Below are 26,834 nucleotides of genomic sequence, written 5' to 3'. Positions count from 1 at the left end.
ATCCCTTTGGGGTAGGATAGGCTGAGAGAAATAATGACCCTGGCAAGCTCACCCCACAAGCCTCACAACATAGCAGATCCTAGATCTCCTGTTCCCATCCCATCCATCTGTTCTGGTCATTGCTCTGGGCTTGGATGGACTTCAGGCATGCAGGATCAACTGTGTCTCACACTAGGATCCTATGAGGCCCAGCAACTACAGCCAAGGGTCCAACTTTGGCTGTGAGTGGAGTCAAATACAAAATAGAGGCTTGAGAGTAGGGATGTCTGAGGAATCTATTGAAAAGGAACAAAGAATTACTACCTGTCCAAACCCATTACAGCATAGACTCTTGCTGTGAATACTTTTCACTCAAATGCATAGTATATGTAAATCGAACAGGGCTGGTCCAGAACAGTTTGCTACTTCAGGCAAAACATGTTCATTTATGTATAACTGCTGCTGTCCTGACAGGGGTCTTACTGCTTTTCTTTTTTTCTGCTGTTGACTTTGTGTGTACGTATGTTTGCTGCGAGAGCAGTCTATGACCACAAAGGCTGCAATCCTAAACATGTCTCCTTGGAGGTAGGTCCTGTTGAGTTAGTGGGGTTTACTCCCAGGTAAGTAGGGTTATCATTGCTTGCTTCCTACAGTGAATGTTAAATCCACTGGAACCCATTATTCACTATTTTCTATTTTCCAATGGAAAGAAGTGAACTCATTTGTTGACTTTATCAGCGCTCCTCAGTTAAAGTCTGAAGACGTCAAGCACAAACATTTTATACATAAACTAGCTTGTTGTGCACACATGACCATCTTCCACATAAAATATCAATTTACGAAATAAAATGTTGCATTACCAAAAGGGCTTGTGTAAGTGGCATTAGAGTGGCTGTCAAATGTTTAATATGCCCCCAGGAATTCACACAACCCAGGATACAAAGAGCGAAATAACAGCAGGGTCCTAAACTGTCCTTCGCTGGTGCCTGAATGAGGGATATTAACAGGATTAAGTTTATTCTGAGCTGTAAAATCAAGATAGTGAGGCTGAAACCCTAACGCCGCCCCCCATCTGAATTCAATGGTTAGGATTGCTTTTGGATGGACCATTAGCCTCTTAGTTAAGTTTAGTTTGCTTTTAAGATGCCACAAGGCTCTTCACCATTATTGCAAAAGACTCCTAGTCCTGTGCACAAATGGCCCAGCCCCAATTCTCCCTGAGCCTCCTAAGGGGTGAGGCATCACACAGGCAGGAAGGAGAGTCAAATGGAAACACAGATGGCCATGAGGCAGTATTTGTGTGTTCAGATCCAGAAACCTCCCCCCTAAATAAATTCACACACAAATTTTGGTTTTGGTTTTTGGCATAATTTAGGCCACAACTTTATTGATTACAGCATGTGAGTGGTTGCATAGGTTCTGGTTCGACTAGCTCCCTGCTATGCAGGTAGCGCTGACCCAGAGTTCTAGAAAAGGTCAGCCAAGGGTGAACACCTGAATAAGCAGAAAGCAGGGAACAGACTATCTCCGCCACCCAAATGTCCCCCTGGACTCAGGCACAGGCACAACCCCCTCTCAGGGGTTGACCAAACCATCAAGTCCCTGGATTCCTTTAATGGAATACCCTTCACATAGGGATGGCGAGAGCGTTCTCCCATCCCTATCACCTAAACCAGAGCCTATCCGCAACCTTACAAGTTGTGACCATTTGCTACACGGCAGGCGAAACCCAAATGGCACCAGCCAATCAGCCAAGTGAGGGCAATTCCTGTCATGCCCCTGTCCCAACAACAGACGACACACGACAGCATAGCAAGGTCAAGAGCAAAGCTCTAAAAATAGGGAGAGGTGGGCGGGTGTTCTGAATGCACGTGCCAAAACAGGAAGCTCTGGGTCACGTGCACGGGTATAAATAGGTCCCTCGAACCGTTTGGACTGTGTCCCATTGGCCAGATTGCACCCAGCTACAAGGGACCTACCAATCGGGTGTTGTGGCTGACCAATTGTACCCACCCACAACACAGGGTGTCAATGTCCAGGTCTCACTACAATATGTGCCCTCTTTAAGGGAGGACCTGATTTAGCCTTTTTGGAGGTTTTCTGCTTCATGCCAGCCTCACTTTCCTGCCTGATGTCCCCAGACAGCTCTGGTTTGTGGAGATCCATGGCTCTCTGAACCAGACTTCATCAGTTCTGAAATCCCCACAAATAGGCTCAATTTGACTCAGGGCTCAGCCAAATATGGTACACAGCCCTCAGGGTTACCCCTCTGGGAATGCATTAACTTTGTAAGGGAACACACAGGAATGGTAATCATTTTGTAAATATCTGTTGATGGCTGAGTCATGCTCACCTATCGTGCTCTATGATATACATTATGAACTCTGTATACTTCTAAATCAGTGGAAAGTACTTGTGCAAAATAAACCAGTCACTGTGAAAAAGAAAATGCCATATGAAAGTGCAAAAAACTGCCTGAATGGATGGAGGCCTGTTAGGAACATTCTTACTCAAGAATCAGAGCCAATTACTCCATGAGCCACATGCACTGGAATGAATCGCATAGATAAGTACAAATCTGCATCTGAGTTACTATAGACCAGGGATTCTAACAACCTAATTTAGAAGAAGAAATAAAAAGCAGTTGGGAATCAGAAGTCCTTGCAAATCATCTAGAGATTTACTAGTTGCTCTCAATCTCTATCATCTGCCCATTCTGAACTACAACCTACTGGTTCTCTTTGCTTTACAGATAATGCCAAACATTTTGAATCTGCTTCTTTATTCCCTTTGGAGTCTTTGATCTAAGACTCAGAACACCTTGATTTGGGCTAAAGCAGCAGAACTCTCATGCTTTTTATTTCATGTTGTCAGCATAAATATGCCTAATCTAGCCAAGCAGTCAACACAATTAAACCCTAATAAATCACATTGTGGTGGTTAAAAAAAAATCATTACACAGTTGCTGGCATGAACACAAAATGAGATGCTATTGCAAACAAAAATGGAGAAAACTAGACACAGATCTAGCTCCAGATCTCTCCATGTCAGCCAACCAGGGTATTCAGAGGCTGTCTCAACTCAATTTGGCCAAAGCCTGGATACTCCCAAATTGGCTCAGTTTGGTTCAGGATTGAGGCTGCAGCTGAATCAGGTGCACAGGCCTAATTTCCACACATTTTATTTCAGTTAATGCATTTTGTGCCCATTACTTTGCTGGAAAACTGCACTGCAAATTTTGAAAAAATGGTTGTGGTTGGATTTGCATATTGTTTCAGGAAATAGAAATAGGTAATTGCCACCGCCAAATCCTTTCTTAACATAGTATAACCATGATTTCCATTGTAGCTTAATACTGCAAGGTTCTTTCCATGTACAATTGGTGTGTGTGTGTCTTGCTTTAAGAACTACTTTCTTTGTATTTTCCATGTTCCAAAAACTATTTTTTGTTTGAAATATTTCCAAAAATACACTTACTTTATGTTACTTAGACCTGATAGCACTTCATTTGTACCCAACTCTCTTTCTACCTTGTCTCGCATTACTAATGAAGGCAATACAGAACATAATGCATTCATCATGTTCAGAGACAGTGTCTCTGCTTGTTCCAGATCACCTGGCATATATCACTAAGTGAAGCACATGGTCCTGGAAGCATGCCTGAGGTTGTGTCATAGCTGGAACTCCAGAGTTATATCATATATCATGCTCTCAAACCAATTTCTAGCACATTAAAAGCCTTCCTTGTTCACAGTAATGAGTAGTTTGAGGTTCGCTACAATGTTTTAAAACACAGGGTATCAAACTGTGGTCTGTTAACCACTGGTGGTCCACAAGCTCCATTCAGCTGCTCTGCAAAATAGTTGCGTCTATGCTTGGCCCTGTGCTTGATGGATTTTGCCCTACAGTGGCACAAGGCATCCACTATGTTAGTATGAGAAAGTTTGAGCAATCAGGAGGCATCCCATTGGATCTCTTGCACGAAACACTTCTCTAGGGTTACTTCCTTCAGATTAGTAGTTATGCCCAGATCCGAGGTTCATACTGAAACACAGGAAGTGGCATTTCCCACTGGGTGTGTGTGCGTGTTCTTAACTCTCACATCCTCTAGATGTATATCTTTCAGTGCGTGAGTGAAGCATGAAAATATTAGAGGTAATAAGCAACAAACTGTAAAAAGAGACAACTCAATTCTATCATTTGTAATTCTTTTCGAAACATCAAAACATTAAGTATAATTTGGTTAATATATAGTATGTTTATGGTCTTTCATGAATGTTATAGACTAGATTTTTGTTTTCATTATTTTTATTTTCATAGTATAGAAACAAACAGGGCTGGAAATGTATGCATTTCATTTATGCGATCCCTTTTCTCCAAGGAAAATATATGTTCTCTCCTCCATCCTTTTATCCTCACATTCATGCTTGAGGTAGATATCTTGTGTGACAGTAATTGGCCTAAAGCATGAATGGGGAACCTGCAGCCCTCTAGAAGTTGTTGGACTCCAAATTCCATCAGTCCCATCCAGCCTGGCCAAGGTTCAGGGACAATGGGAGCTCAACACTGGAAGAGCCATAGATCCCCCATCTTGACTTTGATTTTGATTTGCAAAAAAGGTGTCCCTTGACTCTCAGAGGTTTGGAAAACACTGGTGTAGAATGTGTGTGGTACCAGGTGGAGCACTTGCTCTTGCAAAACAACCACAGAGGCATCTGAAACAAGCCATGAAAGGGAGCCAACCACCGTTGTACTCCTTAAGTACATGTTTAATTAAGAGAACGTACTTGACCACTCTCACTATTGTAGCCAATTCCTATCTGTCTGTCCCTTTGCACCGTCTGTCTTTCATCTCTTCCATGCCAGGAAGTTTCATGTATTTGATAATAGCACTAGATCAGTTCAACATGAGGCCAGGCACCAATCATTTTTGTGACTTTGTTATGGTATAAATGTATGCTATAAATATGGAGCTGGATGATGACAGGTCCACCAGATCATTTTCAATCATCAGTCTGCCACATTTGCCCAACGTTGTTTAATTGGTTTGTTTTCCAAAGCAATGTTTTAGCCATCTGTAAGCAATATACCCAGCTGTTCCTTCCAAATTCTAACATATATGGTGGAAAGAGGGGAGTGAGGGAATCTTCTCCACTAAGCAAAGTTTTCTCCATGATTCCTGCTATGCTCACAGTATCTCAGCAACATTTCCCTCACAGGCAGACCAAAATAATTTTCTTTTAATCCTTCTCTTCAACTTCTTAATGTCAAAGCCTTCCAATTTCAGGACCAAAGTGGACTTTACATTGTCAAAATCATGGCATCCACTGTTGCCGTGTCTTGAAGCTATTTCTCTACAATTATTGTTGACTGTTGTGATTGCCCTATATAGAGAGTCTTTGCTTCTTGATAGGGTATCTCGGATGTGACTGAAGTGCTGGCTTCACATCATTTTTAGTTTATGAAAAAGTGGAATTTATCCCTCGCTATTAGACTAATCATCCTTGCTTTTTCTGGCTATGTGTTTCCCTTGTTGCCCTGGCTCTTGTTGGCCTGGCTCATTTCCATCAAAGCCTCCAGTGTTAAAATTTAAACGAGATGTTACATACAAACCATTTGTGTGGTTTAATAGCGTCAGTATTTTACTTTTTTACTCGCTGTTTCCATGTAAGGAATGAATGGATTCTCCCAATGATTTGCTTGCTTTATAGCTGCATTGGCCATATTAGTTACTATCTATTACTTTGAATCAGGGGCTGTGTCTTCACACTGGCTAGTTTCCATTTGATGGGCATATTTGGGAAGGGACATTAGTTCAATGATGAAAACGCATATGCTGTGTATACAAGATACTCTGGTTCTTTTAAAGCTTTGGTTCAGTGTTATCACTTTATTTTCTCAAAGAGAAATTGCTGCTAAACCAAGAGAGCTGTGAAAGAGACCCAACAGTGCCAAGTGCACTCAGAGCGGGGCAACACTGAATTAGAAAGTTCAATACAGTGGATGCTTGGGTTGCGAACGTGATCCATGCGGGATGCATGTTCGCAACCCACAGCATTCGCAACCAGCAGTGCCACATCTGCGCACATGCGGATTGCAAATCTGTGCTTCTGAGCATGCGCAAAGTGCGATTTAGCGCTTCTGCGCAACCTCACAAACATGGAAGTAACCCATTCCAATACGTCCGGGTTTTGGAGCGTCCGTAACCTGAAAAAAACCCAACCTGAAGTGTCTGTAACCCGAGGTATGACTGTATAAAACAACTTCAAATGTTCCTCCTGTAGCTCTGGTCATCAGCATCCTGACCTAAGATCCATCCCTATGATGAGTCACTCCTGCACTCCTTCTTCTCAGGCCAACAGCCCATCTAACAGCCCTGCACCAAATGCCAGTGAGAAACCAGCAAGCAGGATCTGAGTACCAGAACAATCTCCCCTCCTGTGGTTTCCAGCAACTGGTCTTCAGAAGCATTGCTACTGATAACCTTTCCTTCCGTGAATTTGCCTCATTCTCTTTTAAAGCCATCCAAGTTGGTGGCCATCACTGTACACATGCCCATGTGTTTGGTGTAAAGCCCAGAGTCAGAAAGCCCAGATCTACTGAAAATTAAAATACAAGGCATTTAAATCAATGTAAACTCTGTGCGTCCATACTTGGGTGTACATGTGTGCATTCGTGTCAAGGGCCAACCCATTTGTTCTCAAGCCTTGATCATTGGTGCCACCTTGCCAACCAGCAAAATTATGAGATTGTATAGACGGTTGGTGGAAAACTTATTCTGCAGTTGACAAGAGAGAAAATCCTGCCCCTTTGTCCTTCCCTGGCATGTACATACAATGAAGGGATGTGAACACTGCTGTTTCCTCTTCCTTGTCATCACCAAGAGAACTTTGGGAAGCTAGTTAAAAAGCATAGACCACTTCCTACAAAGTTTTACTTATAGCTCCACAGGAGGCAAGAATATTGATTTCGATGAACTAATGGCCAGGCTCAGTATAAGGCTCCTAGTTTATAGAGAGAGATTATTAAAATGAAAGTTGAAATGTCGGGGAAGAAGCCTGGAATATCCCTGACGTTTGGCACCTACAAGCCCCCTCGCCCAGCATGGATTTGGCATTTTGCCTCGTCTAAGCATCTCTTTCCATCTGATCACTTTCAGGTGAAGGCTACACTCCAAAGCAATTCTACTGAAATATTTAGTATTTAATTCAATGGGGCACACAGCACGATTTTATACATGGGACGTGGGTGGCGCTGTGGGTTAAACCACAGAGCCTACGGCTTACCGATCAGAAGGTTGGCGGTTTGAATCCCTCGACAAGGTGAGCTCCTGTTGTTCGGTCCCAGCTCCTGCTAACCTAGCAGTTTGAAAGCATGTCTAAGTCCAAGTAGATAAATAGGTACCGCTCCAGCAGAAGGTAAACGGTGTTTCCGTGTGCTGCTCTGGTTCACCAGAAGCGGCTTAGTCATGCTGGCTACATGACCCAGAAGCTGTACGCTGGCTCCCTCGGCCAATAAAGCGAGATTAGCACCGCAACCCCAGAGTTGGTCACGACTGGACCTAATGGTCAGGGGTCCCTTTGTTGGCTATTTACAGATTAGTTGCACTGCAGAGAGCTTGCTGGGGAGACCACACATTACAAGGAACACAAAATAACAAAAAGTCCTTTTACATTAAATATATCAACAAGCATGACCCAACCTCCAACCCATCCACCAGGGTACTGAGAGAGCTAGGTGCTGCTCTTTATATACTATACCCAATTGCTGACACAGATTAATTAGCACAATTTAACAGCACCTGCTATACTGCTTCACAGCTGTAAAACTGGGTCATGTTATTTGCTCTGGCCCTTAAAGACTTACACATCTTGTGGAACAATAATGAACCTTCAAATTTAAAGAGACCATTCAACACCCTTTACCTTTTACAAATGTACTCAGAAACAGGTATGCCCCACTGATCTGAGTGGGACCTAAAATGTCACATCTCAAAGCAGTTAGTTAGTTGGTTTGATTAAGGCAGTCCTTCACATTTCAGGATGTACAATGTCATCTCACCTAATGAGGCTCCCACTTATTTCAGTGTGATTGTGTCATTCTCAGTCTGTTCTCACCTTCTTTCCTTCTGAAAGCTCTGATAAATGGCACAGAATGGAAAGATCCATTAAGGATCAGAAAAACGTATCAGTAAAATATATTCTACTGTAAATATATTTTATTATCCTATCCTTTTTACTACATGTGCAAGAATGTTTCTTCCCCCCACCTTTAAAAAAACCCCTACTGTATACATTCCAACCCCATCAGCACCTACTTCGAGGGCGAAAATATGTCAAATTTCATCTATCTCCTAATTTATTAGACCCTTTTGCTTTAGTGCGCAGTTCAATTTGCCATTTAAGCCTTCCCCATATCTCTTCAGTTCTCCCCATATTTTTAAGGCTGGTGAGGGATTTCCATGCTGCTGTCATACAGGACCTAGAACAGCCCTTTAAAAATGCCTCTCTCCTTATAAGAGATGAATTGCCTTCCTCATGAATTTTCAGTCTTGTAGCTCTGTTTCCATACATTCCAGTTCTTATACAAGATTGAATTTCATCTGTTTCATTCATATTAGAAATATATATATCCAGAAATAACTAACAGTTGTTTTATTCAACACTTAACTCAATCTGAGACCCTGTTCGTTTGAAGAGCTGTATTTCAAAATCATTGTCACTATCCATTTTCCAGGCGTTTGCAAAAAAAAAAAAAAAAAGGGACATGAACTCTTGAAGTAAGCACCTAGAGGAGAAAACAAATTTCCCCTAAATTCTAGCTTAAATTCACTACCTTGGATTTTGATGGTGATGATCCTCCAACTATTTTCAGAGCATAGCTGTTTGACAAATATTTTATATTCAACTTCAGCATTTTACGCTCCAATATTTGGTTGGTTGGTTGGTTGGTTGGTTGGTTGGTTAATTAATTATAGCAGTAGCAGTCAGTATTGGACAGCACCTGACACTTGACATGCAGTAGTAGTCAACGATTTTAACATCAACATTCAAAATAAGATTGTTGGCACGTAGTTTGATTACTATGTCTTTGTGACTTATCAGCTGCTGGATGGATGGGAAACATTCATTCACCTTCTTGTGAATAGGAATAAAAATGTTTCAGTTCAAACTATGGGAGATTGCACAGGTTACATCCTAGCAATTACTTGGAGATCAGGAGATCCAGTGTTCTGGAACAGAGGGCCAAGACCTTGGATAAGGATCAAGGTGATAGTTCAGGACCATGCTTAGTAGTCGTCCATCTGATGGAAAAAATACAAGTTGTTGCAGCAGTGTATTGGAGCAACTGGCAGCAATTTATAGTCCAGACTATGTAAAGATTAAAGTCATATCTTTGGGGGGATGCATCTGGCCAGTTAAAGAATGGGTACCTCCTTTTTTCAGCCTTTGTTTGTTCCCATTTATTTGTTTATTTATTGGTCCCATCACCAATCTGAAGGCTTTGACCCTTCTTCCCCTGGAGGTCCCCCCCCCCCGCTTCCAACAAGTCCTTGATATCTGCATCCACCAACCCAATGGATTGTAGCAGATATAGTAACTCACAGCACTTATCAGTAAGTTTCCAAAAGCTTTAGCTGCCCTCAGATTGGATGGCTTTTAAAAAAAAAAAGTGTATTCTTTGGCACTTATAAGTATTGAACAGCAAATATAATTAATTCAAGTAACCTAGACATAGTTTTTGAAGCTCTGCAATCCACAAACCATATTGCACAATCAGATTTAAGAAGTAATATCTTGCAATGGATAATCAACACTGATTTAGACTGTGTTTCAGCTAGCTTTGCGATGAGGCTCCACCACCTGATGAGATTAATTTTCAACATGTGGTGAGATGACCATCTTTCTCAAAAACATTGGGAAGCTGTTGAACTGGCCACAAGATGGAGCAATTAGATGACAGCTCAAGCCAGCCAGCTTTGACTTTAAACATCTGATTTCTAAGACCCTGTATGAATGCATTCCTTTTCTTTCTCTAAGAAATGCTTTTTTTAAAAAAACAAAACCTTGTTAAAATGTCAACATAGGATAAGACAAGTATTAATCTGATGAGTCACTGCTGAATAATATTTAGAAATCTCTGTTCAACATGTTGTGACCAACAATCTGCCCCCTTCAGAAGGTCATGGAAACTTAATTGATTCTCCCCCTCCCCATTAGAAAATGCTTGCTCTTTTTTAAAACTTCAGTTGGCAATGCTTTTAAAAATAATTCTCTGTCACTCTTGCATATTCTGCATTTCAGAAGTATGGAATTAATTCAAACTAAGTGTTTTGCTTCCCATCCTAAAAAGAGAAGCGGTCTTCTTTTTCCACATTAAGCTTGTTACGTGGTGACAAGCTTAAAGGTTCACCTTTAAAGTTGTGTCTTATTTCATGTAAACCCTAGCATTTTTGGCATAATTGCTAGTTGGTCACTTCCTTATCATGAATTTTGTGTGACTGTAGTCTCTCCAGTGATAATCTATATGCAGTGAAGCCTCTAACTTGAACTGGTATAATATCACAGAATGTAGTCTGTGAAGAAGTTCTTGGAAATGGTGATGAGGTCACTGAAAACTAAGACAGCCAACAGACAGATGCAGAGTGAACTGAGAAAAAGGAAACTGTGGAAGAGATAAGTGGCGGAGAAGGTTTGAGGATAGGGGGCAAATAAGTCAAGAACTGAGGTAAAAAATTAGGTTTTGAAATCTTAAGGTGAGAAGGGACAATCTGGTATATGCAGTGTGTGTTGAAGGGGGGGTACTAGGCAAAGAGATATAAGTGGTAGTCACTAGTTATAGACTATGGATTATAATTTTAGTCACTGTGCCTTAAAATGGATAGCACCGGGCTGAAGGAGGTTTAGAAAAAGGCAACTAAAATCAACATGGTTGGAAAGCATTTCCTATGAGCAAAGATCAAAGTGGTCAAAGTTTTTTGTAGTTTGGGGTGAGGGGTAAGGCAACTGTTAGTTTATAAAATTATAAATGAAGAGGGGGGCATTTCTCGCTTTTTATTTTCCTCCTTTAATAACCCTAAAAGTTTGATGTTGTATGATGAAAGTTAATTGGTAGGGTGCAGTATTAAAGAAAATGAACTAATTAATTTGTGGAAGTCATTAGTATCAGAAGATATAATAATGGTTCCCTGGAATCAAACAGGGATATTTAGGAATAAGGACTTAAGAACTGCCTCTTGGAATCATGCAGGTCAACCACTTCCATCTATTCTTTTGTGCAGCCATCTGTGTTTCCCCTACAAGAGTATACTGAACAGTTCAGACAAAGTATTTTACTGAACCACGCAATTGAGGAAACTCAAGAAAAGGAAAAGAATGGGAGGTTTATTTGTTTTTTTCACTTCAAGGAGCATTGCTTTGTAGCTTTGCATTGCTCTCCGGCATTCCATTTCATCTAACACTTGCCAATGAACAGTGTCAAAAGAGCCTTTTGAAACTATAAGCTGCTCTTGACAGAATCTCTGACAGTACCATCAAACCTAAACTATGAAAGTTTTACCAGTAAACACGGTCATTTGTCATCACTTTTCCTCATGGCCAGGTGTCACGAGGTGCAAAATCATCAAGTGCCGGGTTTTTATTCTCCTCTTCCAGTGAGAACTTGGATGTGTGACTAAAATGATGAGGGTTCAGCGGGCTAATCGGATGAAGGGAAGCAAAAATAGTCCACATTGTAGATTTGAGCAGCAGGACACAAAAAGGGACAAATGAAAGGTTAACAAACTGAGCGGCAAAGAGCAAAGATTTTGTCCCTTCCCAGCATCTCCCCATGAACCCAGCTTTCTGAGATGGAGCCTGTCAGATGGATAGAGATGGGCAGAATATGAATTTTACTGGGTGGGGAGTGAAATGAAGGTCTCCTGGAAAATTGGGGGATGCGACGGATGTCTTAAAAGTTTCAGGAGGGGGTTGCCGTTACCTTACTTAACCAAACAACGTGACCAAGGGTTTTCCATTTTTTCCCTTGCTTTTTTCAACTTAACAGAAAAGTCCACACCCCCTGCAGTCTCTCTGCAACTTCCTGCCAGCCCCACAGCCCAGTTGCATTTTTCAACGCAGAAGGCAAAGGAAAATGGGCTTCTCGAATTCACTTACAACTTAAAAGAACAACAGGGACAAGTGAGAGAGCTCCTGCCATAAAGTTTTCATGGTGCTGAGAGTTAGCATGAATTTCTCATACACTCCCACTGTGCAGCATGACCAAAACATGCTATTTGGGCCCATCGTGTCCTGAAAGAAACCACTGGCTCCCAAAGTTTCTCTAACTTCTCTGGTTGCTGCACTGTGAAGCAACTTCACGTCAAGAGGCGATCTAAAAAGAAAAAAAGGATTCAAGTATTGAAAGAAAGGTGGAGGGAAACAAAGCTAAATGCCTCACAATTATCTTCACATTGCAAGCAATATTGATTTCTTTATGAATTTCACAGAAATTTGTCAGTGGACTGTCAAGGGAAAGATTGATTCTCTTGCCTGTGGGAATGTTACAATATCAGCATAATTAGCCCCATCAGCGCATTTGCAGAATCCTTTCTGACATTTCTCCTGCGATGGCAAATTAACACCACGTTGATGGCTTCCATCTATGGCTCAGCCACCAATGAATGAAAAGATACCTTCATCTCCCTTTTCTTTAAACGTTTCACTCTTTTTTTCTTCCCAAAGGGGCTAGGGTAAAGAGCACCGTTATTATTGTAATAACCGTAGAGAAGAATTAACAGGAATAGATAAAATAATAATGGCAGCTATGACTCTTTATGATGCTTTTACCAGAATGTGTTTTTTTTGTTCTCCCCATATTTGCACTGAATACGTTCTAACAAAATGCTTTTTAAACAATAGTTCTGAATGATATTAGGTAATATTTTCCAGTCACACAGAATAAATAGCATTACTCCACTCTGGAAGTAAGGAAGAATGTAAGCACTGGTCAGAAGCAAGAAATTATGAGGAAATACTTCACACCATGTTCTCTTACCTTGATTCCATAGCCATCCCATCCCAGTGCCACTCATGTACACTGTCCTACCCCCACTTCAGCTTTTAAGTATTTACACAACCTAACTTAGAAATCTCATGAGTCTTATTGAAGTTCTTTTTAAGATGCAACTCTAACCATGTCCACTCAAAAATAAGTGCTATTAAATTCAGCGGGGCTCCCTCCCAGGTAAGTGAGGCTAGGATTGTAGCCTTAGCTTCCTTTGAAATTCCTCAAACACTTTACTAAGCAGAAATTGGCAAATTAATAGAATCACAGAACTGTAGATTTGGAAGATATCCTAAGGGTCATGTAGTCCAACCCCCTGCAATGCGGCAACATAATTCCATCTAGAATTTCTCTTCACTTTTGCGAAGTTCACAGTGACTCCAGCCTTCCACATGACATCTTGCTGTGGCCTAATTCAGCAGGAAAGCTCCTACCTCCACATCAAAGTTTTCTGCCCAATTACTGAAAGAAGAGAGGAGGCCAACAGCAGATGAGGAAGTGAAGAAGGCATCTCCAGGAATCCTCCATGCCCCACTGCCTTCAAAAACATCTCCTGACCATTTTAGGCCACTGTAACATATAAAGAAGGAGTCTGTAACAAGCACTAGCCAACCTAAACTTCAATGACTGCAAGGTCTGAATTTGAGGTAATCTTCACACTTTCCCTCACAGCGAGTACCACTCCTACCAGTGCTGCTTCTGCTGAAGCTCAGCCAAGTCAGATCGAGATATTATTCTTGGGAGGAGGTTGCCAAGCCACTACTACAGCCTCACAGTGAGCTACATCTACTACGAGTCACTTAATACCTCATAAGCTGGTAAACCAAAAGTGCATTTTCACATTAGCAAGACTGCTGAAGTCTAAAGGCTCATAATCATTTATCTCATGAATGGGTGTACCTCACAACAGAAGCTAGCACAAGGCAAACTAAGTTTCACACAGAACAGAATATTGGTGTTTTGGAGTTCTTTGGCCTCTCACACACTTGCATCATACGTGAACTAACCTAAATCAGGGGTAGTCAACATGGTTTCTGCCAGAGATGTTTGGGACTACAGCTCTCATCAGCCCTAGCCAGCATTGGCAATGGTGGAGGATGGAGGGAATGGCAGTCCACCACATCTGAATGGCATCACTAGTATAGACAATGGCAGAGAAAGACAAGGGGGAAGCAAGAACTTTCCAAACAAGTCAGTTGATCCATATCCTCCCAATGCTTGAAGCAAAGACAATTTTCATAAATAAATTGTAGAAGGAGAATATGCCAGAAAATAAAACAAGTCTACAATCCTAACTGTTGCTATTCACCAAAACCAGTAGGGGTTACTTCAGGGGTGGGGCCTGTTTGGGATGAAAGCATTGTAATGACATAATAATAGTAATAATAATAATAATAATAATAATAATAATAATAATAATAATAATTTATTTATTTATACCCCGCCCTCCCCAGCCAAGGCCGGGCTCAGAGTGGCTTACAAGCAATAATAAAAACAAGTTGAATGAATTACAACTTAAAAACAAAATTAAAATAGAGCATTAAAATATTGAAACATTAAAGTATTAAAATGTAGCCTCATCACAGGAGGAGAAGGAAAAGAAAAAAGAAAGAGAGGGAGAGAATCAAACTGGCTCTAAGCCAAAGGCCAGGTGGAACAACTCTGTCTTACAGGCCCTGCGGAGTTGAAGTTGACCGGAGCCAGAGTTGAAAAGGCCCTGGCTCTGGTTGAAGCCAATCTAACATCCTTAGGGCCCGGGACCACTAGGGTGTTGCTATATACGGACCTTGAGGCTCTCCGTGGGGTATACCGGGAGAGGCGGTCCCATAGGTACGAGGGTCCTAGGCCATGAAGGGCTTTAAAGGTCAAAAGCAGCACCTTAAATCTGACCCTGTACTCCACCGGGAGCCAGTGCACAACTATTATAGATACACAACTATTTATCTTCCAGAAATTGAACAGGTGGGACAAAGCTCTCCCCCCATCAAAAATCCTCCATACTTTTTCCTGGTGATTTCAATGTGGGGAGGCTGATATCTAGTTGCACTGCATAAATATGCATTGGATTGATTCACTGGTATAACATGTGGTAATACCATACTACCATGGTCATCTCTCAAAAATTCCACTCATTTATCAGACATATTTTGCTGTACCATTTCAAGCAAACTCAGTGACATTCAAAATTCCAAAATTCAAAACCAGTATGGGTTAACACAGACCCATGGTGTTCTCTCTCCCACATTCCCCCCACCTCAATTCTGTCTTCTCCTCAACCCCTCCATGACTTCAGGCACAACTTCTCCACAAAGGCACCTCTCACTCTACTGGCTTCCTTTGGAAGTATGTGACGCATGCACCAATTTTCTACTGAAAAAAAACCTTTCAATTCTGCTGCTATTTTATTTCCCTTTTCTTTCTTTCTTTCTTTCTTTCTTTCTTTCTTTCTTTCTTTCTTTCTTTCTTTCTTTCTTATCTCTTGGGGGCATATCCAAACGTACAGCATCTGGGAAGAAGATGTCCTTGACAGCATCCTCTAAGGCTGATGGAACCAGCCAGGCTGGCAAAATTTGATAGTCAACCAGTAATTGTAGCGTTATATTAAGGGAATATTTGATTTTGTGTGCTAAATACCCCAAGTACTACTTCACTGCAGAAGACAATGTATGTCTTATTTGTGGGGGTTTTAAAAAACCCTATCCTTTATCTTTCTACCTTTTCATTTAGCAAATGTTACCATGCTTATTAATATTCCTCAGCAGTCAGACCTGTGTGGTAGAGCATTAATATAACATTTTTTAAAATGAAGTTCCTGTTCTACTTGAGTTACTCAGTAAATATTTGGTAATCTATCTTGATACGTTCCTGTCTGTCAAGGGCTATTGCCTGCTTGATGCTTCTGCTTGAAAAGCAGACAATGGCAACCAGGAAGACACTTTCCTGTGATTCTAAGTCCCCTTTTTTTCTTAATTATTCAAACAGCCACACAGTTTCCAGCGTTTTGAAGTCTCCGAGCAATGCAAGTAATTACAAGCTGCACATGGGATTTACTTTGGTGTAAACACATAATGATGCTGAACACCGGATGAAAAGGTTTGAACAGTAACAGACCTAAACATGAGAACAAATAGATATATTTCATGGATGTTTTAATTCAAGGAACTTGAAGGCAAAGCTTGCCCTAATTGTTGGAGTCTGATCTAGCAGAATGATTCTGGGCCAAGAGAGGGGGGCATTTGATGGAATTGTGCACTTCCAAAGTTCTACCCCTTTCACCCGCATAGAATTTCTAAAGGGTGCGGCTACATGGAATTGGGATAGGAGACTAGCGGCCATCCATATGTCATTGAACTCCAATTTCCATCAGACCCAGCCAACAAAACCAAAAGTCAATGGATCATTCATTTCATGTATTACTCATTGACAAACTACAGTTACAACTACTACTCTGCTTTTACAGGTATCTGAACCTAGAAACTGGATTGCTGAGTTGGGATAAATAAATTGTGGTTAGTGCAAACCATGGTTAGGCATAACATCTCAAACTGAGCCCTAAGAGATATTCATCCAAGATGCTCTTTAAACATGACAGTCGTCCTTCCAGCTGCTTTCCTGGATCAGAGCAAAGGTCTGCCATAATGTTTTCAGCACTTGCCAGTCAGATGTTTTGATGGAGCCCACAATTGGCTTCTCCAAAGTATGCAAGTCATAGATTTGTAAAAAGTGTGATGGCCTTCCCTAAAGACAGCAGCTTTCTCTTGTCAGTTTTGCAGCAACAACTAATCAGATGTACACTGTCTCTGAGCGCAGAAGTTGCATTTAATTCTCACGGCTAATGGCCATTGCCAGGCCTTATCTTCCATGAATTCGTCTAATGCTTTTTGAAAGCCACATAAGCTAGCGACCTTTGCTGCATCCCGTGGTAGTGAATTCTGTAAGTTAATTGTGCATTGTGCAAAGAAGCACTTTCCTTTCTCTTTCCTGACCTCTGTACAGCCAGTCAGTTACACTGGATGACTCCAATCCAAGTTCTGTGAGAGTGAAAAGCCTTTTTGTATCCACTGTTCATACTTTTCTAACTTTTATCATGTCCTGCCTAGTCACATTGCAGAGGGGTGGGAGGGTGTGCTGAATCTCTAAATTGAAAGTAAATCACTGTGGTGGTGGTGTGTACTTTTAGGGAAGATCTTGACAATTTTAGGCAGCAACACTAGGTCTACTTATCTCACTGAATTCATTATGACCCTTGTTTCCTAATAATTCCTAGCATTGAATTTGCCCTTTTCACTGTAGCAGGTCATGGAGGTCTTGGTTTTATTTCCTGTGAGCTTTATACTATCTTACATTTTTATGCATCCATTGTCCATGGAACTCCGGGTAGTTTATATGAGGCTGTTTCTTTTCATCCACTCAACACACTGGACAGGTAGACAAAGGCTGCAATCCTGCACTCACTTAGCTGAGTGTAAATTAGGGTTGCTATATATATAAAAAAGTGAAAATCTGGACACAAAAGTTCTTGAGCTTTGTTTGGCAAAGTTGTCGAGCTATTTCCCCCCTTTTCTGTTTTGCTTTTTTGGCCAAAAAGAAGTTTTTGAGATATTTTTAAAGAAAATGGGCAAAAACGAGACTGCTGACATTTGTTGCCATATGTCTGGATTTTCCAAGACACTTTGCCCATTTCTGCCCAGACACTGCTTCCGACCAAAGTATTCCAGGTATGTCTGGGAAATTCCAGACATAAGGCAGCTAGGGCTGGGCAATATCAGCTTTTCAACATTGTGGTGTATCACCAGCCAAACATCATGGTTTGGCGATATACCGTGATGTTGAAAAAACAAGATGCATTGGCCTCTGCCCGCGAGACACCAGGTGAAACTGCCCCAGCTCTCGCCTCGAGAGCTGAGGCGGTTTCACCCAGGCACTCATGACCTGGGACAATGCAGCTGGTTTGTGCCGCTCAGCTGGGGGAGGGAACGTTCCCCCTCCCCCAGCTGAGAGAGCCCCAGTGTTCTCCCCACTTGCCCATGAGCAGGTGGAGCATCAGGGCTCCATAACTACTCACTGTGGGGAGAGGCAACTGTGCTCCCCCCTTCAGCTGGGCAGTTTCATGGAGTCCCCACTCCACTGCTGGCTTGTGAAAGCCAGCATCAAGCTGGGGGCTCCTTTAACTGCTTGACTGAGGCAAGGGCAGCTGCACACTCCTCATTTGAGCAGTTTAAAGAGGAGGGCATCATATGAAGGCAGAGTGTGATGGTGCTTTCACTCAGCCGTATATCTCTGGTGAAACTGACGCCGCTCCTGAGCTAGCAGAAGGGACTCTTGACTCCTTCCTGCGGATGCTGCTAGCAGAGGGACTCAGCAGCAGTGGTGGTTTCACCAGCGATATGCCACTGAGTGAAGCCAATATCAAGGTCTGCTCCTCATACCAGTCAATACATCACCCTATTAAACTCCATTGAAATCAGCCGGACTTAACTCCGAGAAACAATGTATTGTATGGGAGAGTGATTGGTCCAAATCAGGCATAGGCAAACTCTGCCCTCCAGCTGTTTTGGGACTACAACTCCCATCATCCCTGAGCACTGGTCCTGTTAGCTAGGGATGATGGGAGTTGTAGTCCCAAAACAGCTGGAGGGCAGAGTTTGCCTATGCCTGGCAACTCCACACAGTATGTCTCATAACTGAGGAGAGATTTGTACCTGGGTTCCCACATATGAACCCAACCCAAAATCTTCTCTGTTGTGTAATGAAAACCAATATCAACAACTGTGTGTACCCTAGGTTGTATTCCTTTGGACTTAAATTCATGTTGTTTCCAAAATGGATCCTTCCAAAATGTTTTACTTTGAAGACAACTTTTGAAAAGGGTGGATTTTTTTTTAAAAGGCAAATTATTTTTGTTCTGTTGTTACAAGAACAACACATTATCATTTGAATTTCTTAGGAAAAACTTTGGGATTGAATGTCATGTGGTTCTGGTGGCTTATTTGTTTTTGTTTTTCTCAGTTGGTGCCATTAATTATAAGATCCACTGTAACCTCTATAAGCCTGGGATAGCTCAGTTGGTAAAGCAGGTCGTGGGTTCAAGCCCTACACTGAGCAGAAGATTCCTGCATGGCAGGGGGTTGGACTAGATGACCCTCATGGTTCCTTACAATTCTATGAAGACATACTTCATATATTGGATGTTACTCTTATTCAGAGTAGACCCACTGAAATATTTGGACTTAAGTCTGCTGATTTCAATGGGCCTACTCTGCATATAAATGATGTTGGATGTCACATATTGGAGGGGGGCTGAGCTGCAGCAGTGGCCCCACCCTGACGCCCTGTACTCCCAACTAGACATCCACACCATGCCCATGCACTGCATGTGGACATCTGAAATGGGGAGCCTACCTAGGCGGGGTTTCACATGATCTGGAACCCTGCATGATTAGGGTTCTATAACATGGGGAAGGCTTGCTACGGAATTCATGCTCAACATGTGGTTGGAAGTGAGGCTAACTGGTACACAGGAAACTGAAACTGAATAACAACAACAACAATTTATTATTTATACCCCACCCATCTGGTTGGGTTTCCCCAGCCACTCTGGATGGCTTCCAACAAAATATTAAAAATACTTTAAGACACCAGTCATTAAAAACTTCCCTAAACAGGACTGCCGTCAGATGTCTTCTAAATGTCTGGTAGTTGTTGTTCTGGTGGGAGGGCGTTCCACAGCGCAGGTGCCACTACCGAGAAGGCCCTCTGCCTGGTTCCCTGTAACTTCGCTTCTCACAGTGAGGGAACCACCAGAAGGCCCTCGGAGCTGGACCTCAGTCCCCAGTATGATGACGTACCTCCATCAACGTGTGGAGTCCCGTGTTACATGAGTAATGGGCGGAGGGGACTAGAAAGTCTTTTGAGTGACAGTAAGTTCAGAACTGACAAACAGAAGGGCCACCCCCCACCCCTCCTGGAATTGAAATGCAGAAGATGAATTCTTAATCTAAGAGGTGTAGGTGCCCTTGCACAACTAACCCTTCATACCACTATATAAAAGCAGCAGTGATTCTAAAGCTGACTCCTGCTGACTTGACTGCTTGCAGAGGTGCTCCTGGTGCAGAGCTAACACAGCTGTAATTAATTACTTCGCTTGCCTGCTCGTCTACATCAGGTGAAGGTAGCTTAAAAATCAGATGGCTTGAGCCAGGTTAAAGGGATGTGGAGTTTTGATGCAGGCCTAAACCGATGTAGGTTCTGCATAGTCTGGCAAGAATGAGATCTACTCTGCGGCTAAATCCCTGGGATTCCTGGCAGCTGAAAGGAGGGGTTGTCATTTGCCTGATACGTTAGTCTATTCTGTCTTTTTCCTGGTATGTTGGTTTACTCTATCCTTGTGTAAAGGGGGGAGGGTGTTGTTGTTTGCTTGCATTCTGTTCTTGTGTATGAACTGTCCCTCGTCCAGCAGCCTGAGGGAAGAAATGGAGAGAGAGAACGGGTAAAAGAACAAAACAGTATGACCCCACCCACTTTTTGCTTCAACCCTACTCCCAGTCAACATGTAACGCCACAGATTAACCCCAAGGGAGGGTAGCCCTTGAGAAAAGTTTCCCGTTCCCCCTTTAGCCAGAAACATACTGCTAAGCCCCATACAGTGGGAAACTTGGGTTACAAACACTTCAGGTTACGGACGCTTCAGGTTACAGACTCTGCTAATCCAAAAATAGTACCTCGGGTTAAGAACTTTGCTTCAGGATGAGAACAGAAATAGGGCGGTGGCAGCCCCCATTAGCTAAAGTGGTACCTCAGGTTAAGAACAGCTTCAGGTTAAGAATGGACCCCCGGAACGAATCAAGTTCTTAACCTGAGGTACCACTGTATACCTAAATAAATCTCAGTGATCATGGGCTGTACCCACTGTAGCACTAAGTTAGTGTTCTGTCAGTGCAAAGATTTCTCGTAGCACAGTGGAGCATTCTTCCCCCCTTTCCTCCTCCTTTGCCCCCCAAATCTGTTCTGCACTCCCTGAACCACACCCTCTGAAGTGGATTTGGGGATGGTGGCCATGCATGAGGTAGGGGGGGGGAACCCTTGCACTGGTGCAAAAATACAGTTGACTACCACCCCATGTGTTGCACACTAAATATGGTAAAAGCCTTGCTCTCAGTCCAGTCATCTTTGAGAAGCATGCCAAAGTTCTTGTTTGAAAGGAAGAAACCATTATCAGGAAATATATTTGTATGTATATCTATTGAAGATACTGAAAGGGAGAGGGAACAGAAATACTAATATAGGTGGTGAGAATAATTTATCTTTCTTCCCCTTAGCTCTGCTTCTGTGATTTGGCTGGATTAACTAATGGGATCTTCTCCAACCCTCCTTGTATACTTAGGCAACTATGGAGTGAACTTAACCCTTCCCATTATGGTTTAACCTTGAGATCACAACTGAGAAAGCAGCTGCAATGGGCATCAGACATAATTTGCAGTCACTGAATTCAAGGCTAAGCTAGCATGCAGGCCAAATTACTACTCAGGTTTGATAATAAATTAGGAGAAATAATTTCACCTGTAGATCCCACAAATTGCTAAGGAAGGATTATAAGACTTCTGGAATGAATAAATATAACCTGTGCATGGAATGAAAACAAGTCCATTGACGTTTGAAACAACGTCTGCACAATAAGAAGCTTGATCCCTGAAGAAGTGTGTGCGTTACAATTGCCCTTTCTGTTTGCTGTTTGCTCTCATCTGTTTCTTTAGTCTAAAACCTGGTCTGAAATGATCAATGCAAAATTGAGGGCCTTTCGCTTTTGTCCCATACATTGTGATGGAGTTTCTGTTAAATGCCTTTGCTAGCAGTCTGCAATTGCAGGTCAGCTGGCATTATTCTCATATGAGACCTGATCAAAATTATAGGAGACCAAGAGGGCTTCACTCATTACAGCAAAAAATCATGTGACCAGTGAGAGAGGCTGTGAAAGCCTTCTGGCCTCGTTTCCAAAAAAAGACAAAGAAGCTGCTTGCACATTCTCTCCTTGAAAGCTCAGTAAACCAGCCCATAGTCATCCCTACAACTTACAGCTCTATACAACCAACATACAAAGCCACACTGGGTGACAAGTCCTGGCTTGAGAGATCACCACTGTAAGAAGTGGGTCCTGAAACCTTTAGTCCCACTCCTTAAAATGCAATCTGAACAAAATTGGTGAAGCAGTAAAGAGTTGATTTAGTACAATACATTTTTGCATGAGCGGGTGTCCAAAGTAGGCACACCCTAGCTTTGGCAAAGCATGAACTTATATTCCCTATACTTGAAGTGCAGGTTCCCTCCTTTGCCTCCCCATTGGCTGGGTACTACTAGGTTGACAGCCTATCATGACCACTTAATTTCCCTGCTAACATCCCCGCCCCCTTTTACATCTCCCATTACCTTTATTTCAGTGCCTCTTTACCCTTATTTATTATTTCCCTTATTTAGTTTATGTTCCTATGCAGTTACTTGGTAAGCCAACCCCACATCCTGGCCACATGCTCTAAGCATCTCTCATGATCAGGTGTGAATCGATCTGAGCTGCTGACGTTTGTCTAACTTGTTACATTTGTGGTTTATGTGAAAAAGCAACATCCTCATTTCTCACGCCACCGAAAACACTAGGGTCACAGGAACCTGCCTTACTTCAAGTCAGTCCATTGTTTTATTTAGTTCAGTATTGTTTATCCTGACTGGCCGTGGCTCTCCAGGGTTTCAGTCAGGTGTCTCTCAATGCCCTACCAGAAAATGCTGGGAATTAAACCTAGGACTTTTTGCATGCAAGGGAGGAGGTACTAAAGTACCAAGTTATGAGTGTTCCTCTATGCACTATGCAGAACAGGTTAGTGATTAGGTGATTTGTAGCAGGGTAGCGGATGGCGCTGTGGGTTAAACCACAGAGCCTAGGACTTGCCGAGCAGAAGGTCGGCGGTTCAAATCCCCATGATGGGGTGAGCTCCCGTTGCTCGGTCCCTGCTCCTGCCAACCTAGCAGTTCAAAAGCACGTCAAAGTACAAGTAGATAAATAGGTACCGCTCTGGCGGGATGCTAAACAGCCTTTCTGTGTGCTGCTCTGGTTCGCCAGAAGCAGCTTAGTCATGCTGGCCACATGACCCGGAAGCTGTACGCTGGCTCCCTCAGCCAGCAACCCCAGAGTCGGTCACGACTGGACCTAATGGTCAGGGGTCCCTTTACCTTTACCTAGCATGGAAGTGGTGTACAGGAAAGGTGCTCAACTCTCTGTCCCCACATACCTCTTTACTCTGCTGAACTTGCAGCCAGAAGCACAGGTTAAGGCAAAGCAACTTGGTAGAAGAGGCCATATGAGAAAAGCAGTGTGCAGCAATGGGATTAAGCACCCTCCCCACTTTTCCACTCTAAATCATACTGTTGCTGCAAACCAGCTTCCCAGACCTAGCTCAGCTCCCAAATATCTAGTACGGCCCTCCGAGCCAGGAAACATTCATCTGCTCGCAGTTGATTGCAATGCGGACAAATTTGAATAAATAAGATGGGTAACAATCTCCCTGTATCTTGCAGACAAATAGTGCGTTTCATTTGTCATTTTTGTGGCTATTGTGCAAAAATGATTGAGGGGAAATCTAAAAATGCATGCCGCAACCAATTCCAGACAGCTCAGCTTAACCACTGTAATCACTCACAACTTGTTTTTGCCTTCCTTCCTTTAGACAATGTTGCACATGAGCAGCAAAGAGAAAAAGAAGCCTCTCTTTCCATTTAATAGGCTAGCAGGCAGCCATGAAACCTGCTGAAGACAACGTGAGGTAAGCGCTACTTTGTTTCTGAAGTTGCCTAAAGTCCCTCAGACTCACAACGGAAGCACATTAGACGGCAAAAAGGCCTAAAATAATTATTAGGCAGGCTCACAAAGTACCTAATATTGTAATTGTGCAGACAAATGGCCCTTCCTTATTCTATGGGTATATTTCCATTCCTCCTTTCCTTGCATGCCCTTTATTCCCTGCACATATGCAAAGGTTTTCATCCAGAGTAGAGCTGAAAGTGATGGTGGAAAGGTAACCTTAGTAGTATTCAAGCTACATATGTTGAATATTCCAAAGTCAGAGCAATGACAAAAATGTTGTGTTAACAGAGACATTGCAAAGTGCAGGGTAGACTTATGGTGACCATAGCCATCTGCATGCAAGTGGAAATGGTTATTTGGAATGAATGGTGCAGGCAGCTGGTACTTTTTCCAACCCAGCACATGAACTTCAGGGAAGCTTCTGTGTTGTCATTCTTCAACGTTTCTAGTCAACCAGAAGGTCGAGCATTTCTTAGTCAAACAATAATCTTGGAATGGGGTGATTCATTTGACAGGTAATCTTGGGTAATGGCCCCCACACTATTCTAATCCTACACTCTACCTGCACTGAAATCCTAAACACATTCGTTGGAGCATAGGAGTCAAATCCTAGCGGCTGAGGTCCCTTTGGCCCCAATAAAATATTTGAGGGGTGGTCAGTTCTCCCAAAGTAGATGGACATTGCCATTCAAATGGGGGGGGTGTTGTGGAGCGGGGTTTACCTGGGCCACCCCAATATTTTATTCAAGTTGGCACCCTTGCATTGGAGAGTACTGCCTAATTTAAGTGAGCAAGATGAGCATGTTGAGAAAGTGGCTGAGCAGAGCCGCCTAATTGTTGTATCATGACATGGATGCTTTATGGCTTGTACAATTCAGTCTGCATTTAGTGCTCCACTGTTAGCGAATACACCCAATCATTTACCAAGTGGTAATTCATCGGTATGTGCGTGCAACCACTTTCTAAACTGGTCTTCTGTAAAATTGGTTACGTTTGGTTTGCAAGTCTCATTGATTTAAGCCAGGCTCACCCCCCAAACCGAAAGGTAACATTTGAATCTGGGCTTGCTTCCACTGAATGCATTTAGAAATGAACCACGCTGCTAGAGAAAATGTTAAGTGCTCAGATCACAAGCATATTTCTACTTTTATGCAAGATATTAGGAAATATGTTTGCACCTGATTTTTCCCAACTTTTGGAGTTCTTCACACTCTTACTTGCAGAGAAAGGTGACTCTCTCTTTTTTTAAAAAATAAGCTAATCTCTTGCTAGTTTATTGAAGAATTTGACCTTAAACTTAACATAAAGGAAGCTGGGAAGTAATATACAAAATGACATCCATCAGCTGTCTTTTCAGGCTTTTCCCTCCCCCCCCCCTTTCAATAATTAATCCTCAGGTTTCCATAATACATTAATGGCATCCAACACAAGAATACTTAAGCAATTTGGATTTGGTTCAAAAAAGTTTGTTGAAGCAAAAAGCCTCAGAGTTTATCTATTTATTTTAAGGGAATGGAATCAAAATTATATTTGGCATGTGTGTCTAAAGTCTGCCCCTCTCCCCTTTTAAGATGCATGCTAAACCATTGTAAGTGTTAATGCTACTAATAAAATTGGTTGTTTATAATCCGGGCAGAAACTGAAAGAAATTGAGCAGAAAAGTCTAAGAATGGAATACTGTTCCAGCTAAAAATAAGAGGCTCTAAATTTAAGTCCATAATAGTCAGGATGTAGCAAATCATGAGGGACGCAGGTGGCGCTGAGGGACACAGGTGGCGCTGTGGGTTAAAGCCTCAGCACCTAGGACTTGCTGATCGAAAGGTCGGCGGTTCGAATCCCTGCGGCGGGGTGCGCTCCCGCTGCTCGGTCCCAGCGCCTGCCAACCTAGCAGTTCGAAAGCACCTCCGGGTGCAAGTAGATAAATAGGGACCGCTTACCAGCGGGAAGGTAAACGGCGTTTCCGTGTGCGGCTCTGGCTCGCCAGATGCAGCTTTGTCACGCTGGCCACGTGACCCGGAAGTGTCTCCGGACAGCGCTGGCCCCTGGCCTCTTGAGTGAGATGGGCGCACAACCCCAGAGTCTGTCAAGACTGGCCCGTACGGGCAGGGGTACCTTTACCTTTACCTTTACCTAGCAAATCATAAATAAATTTCAGACTGTAGTAGAGGCATTTTGTTGCGACTGTTAGACACTATATTCATAGCTCCGAAATCATGATTTTGTTTTGTGCAATGAGAAGGTTGAGGGGAGTGTGTGTGATTCATCTTTATTTTAAAGTGTGAAATTACATGTGCTTTCTGTGGTTTTAAAGCAGCACAAGCTTCTGTTGTGAAAGTCATAAACTTTCCTTAACAAAGAGGGAACAACTCCAAAGAGTGATGTTTAGTTGAGTGCTCTGAAATGGCACTATATCAGTATGAAGAAACTTTAAAGAATGTGAGAAAACAGGTTGCCCATCTGCTTCCTCCCTAAACAAAGAACTAGGAAGTGGAACAAAACCAGAGGAGTGCATGCAGGGATAAGTCTTTGCTCCATAGCAACAGAACAATTTGGGAACGATGGGAGGAGTAACAGCAACTACACAGAATAGCACAGAGTGGGGTTGCCATATGTCCCGAATTTCCTGGACGTTGCCAGGATTTGCCCTTTGAAAAGTGTCTGGGCAGAGATTGCTGAAATGCCTGGGAAATCTGGACTCATGGCAAGCCATATCAGAGGTGTAGATTTTGGCAATTTTTATTAAAAATAGCTCAAGAACTTTGGCCCAGAAAAGCTCGACAACATTTGTGTCCAGATTGTGTCTGGCAACCCTACCCCAAAGCCATCCATGGATATTGGCGCTCCATTTTAGCATACATTTAAGGAGCAGACAGGCTTTCCCCAATGAACCCTATGGTATGCTGGGTATCGATATTCCGCCACTGCTGCTCAATTGAGCAAGCATAACCTAACTTAGGGAGTA

The sequence above is a fragment of the Podarcis gaigeae genome (assembly GCF_964106915.1).
Source record: "Podarcis gaigeae genome assembly, chromosome: 5".
NCBI lineage: Eukaryota > Metazoa > Chordata > Lepidosauria > Squamata > Lacertidae > Podarcis > Podarcis gaigeae.
Note: the sequence above shows the minus strand (reverse complement) of the source record.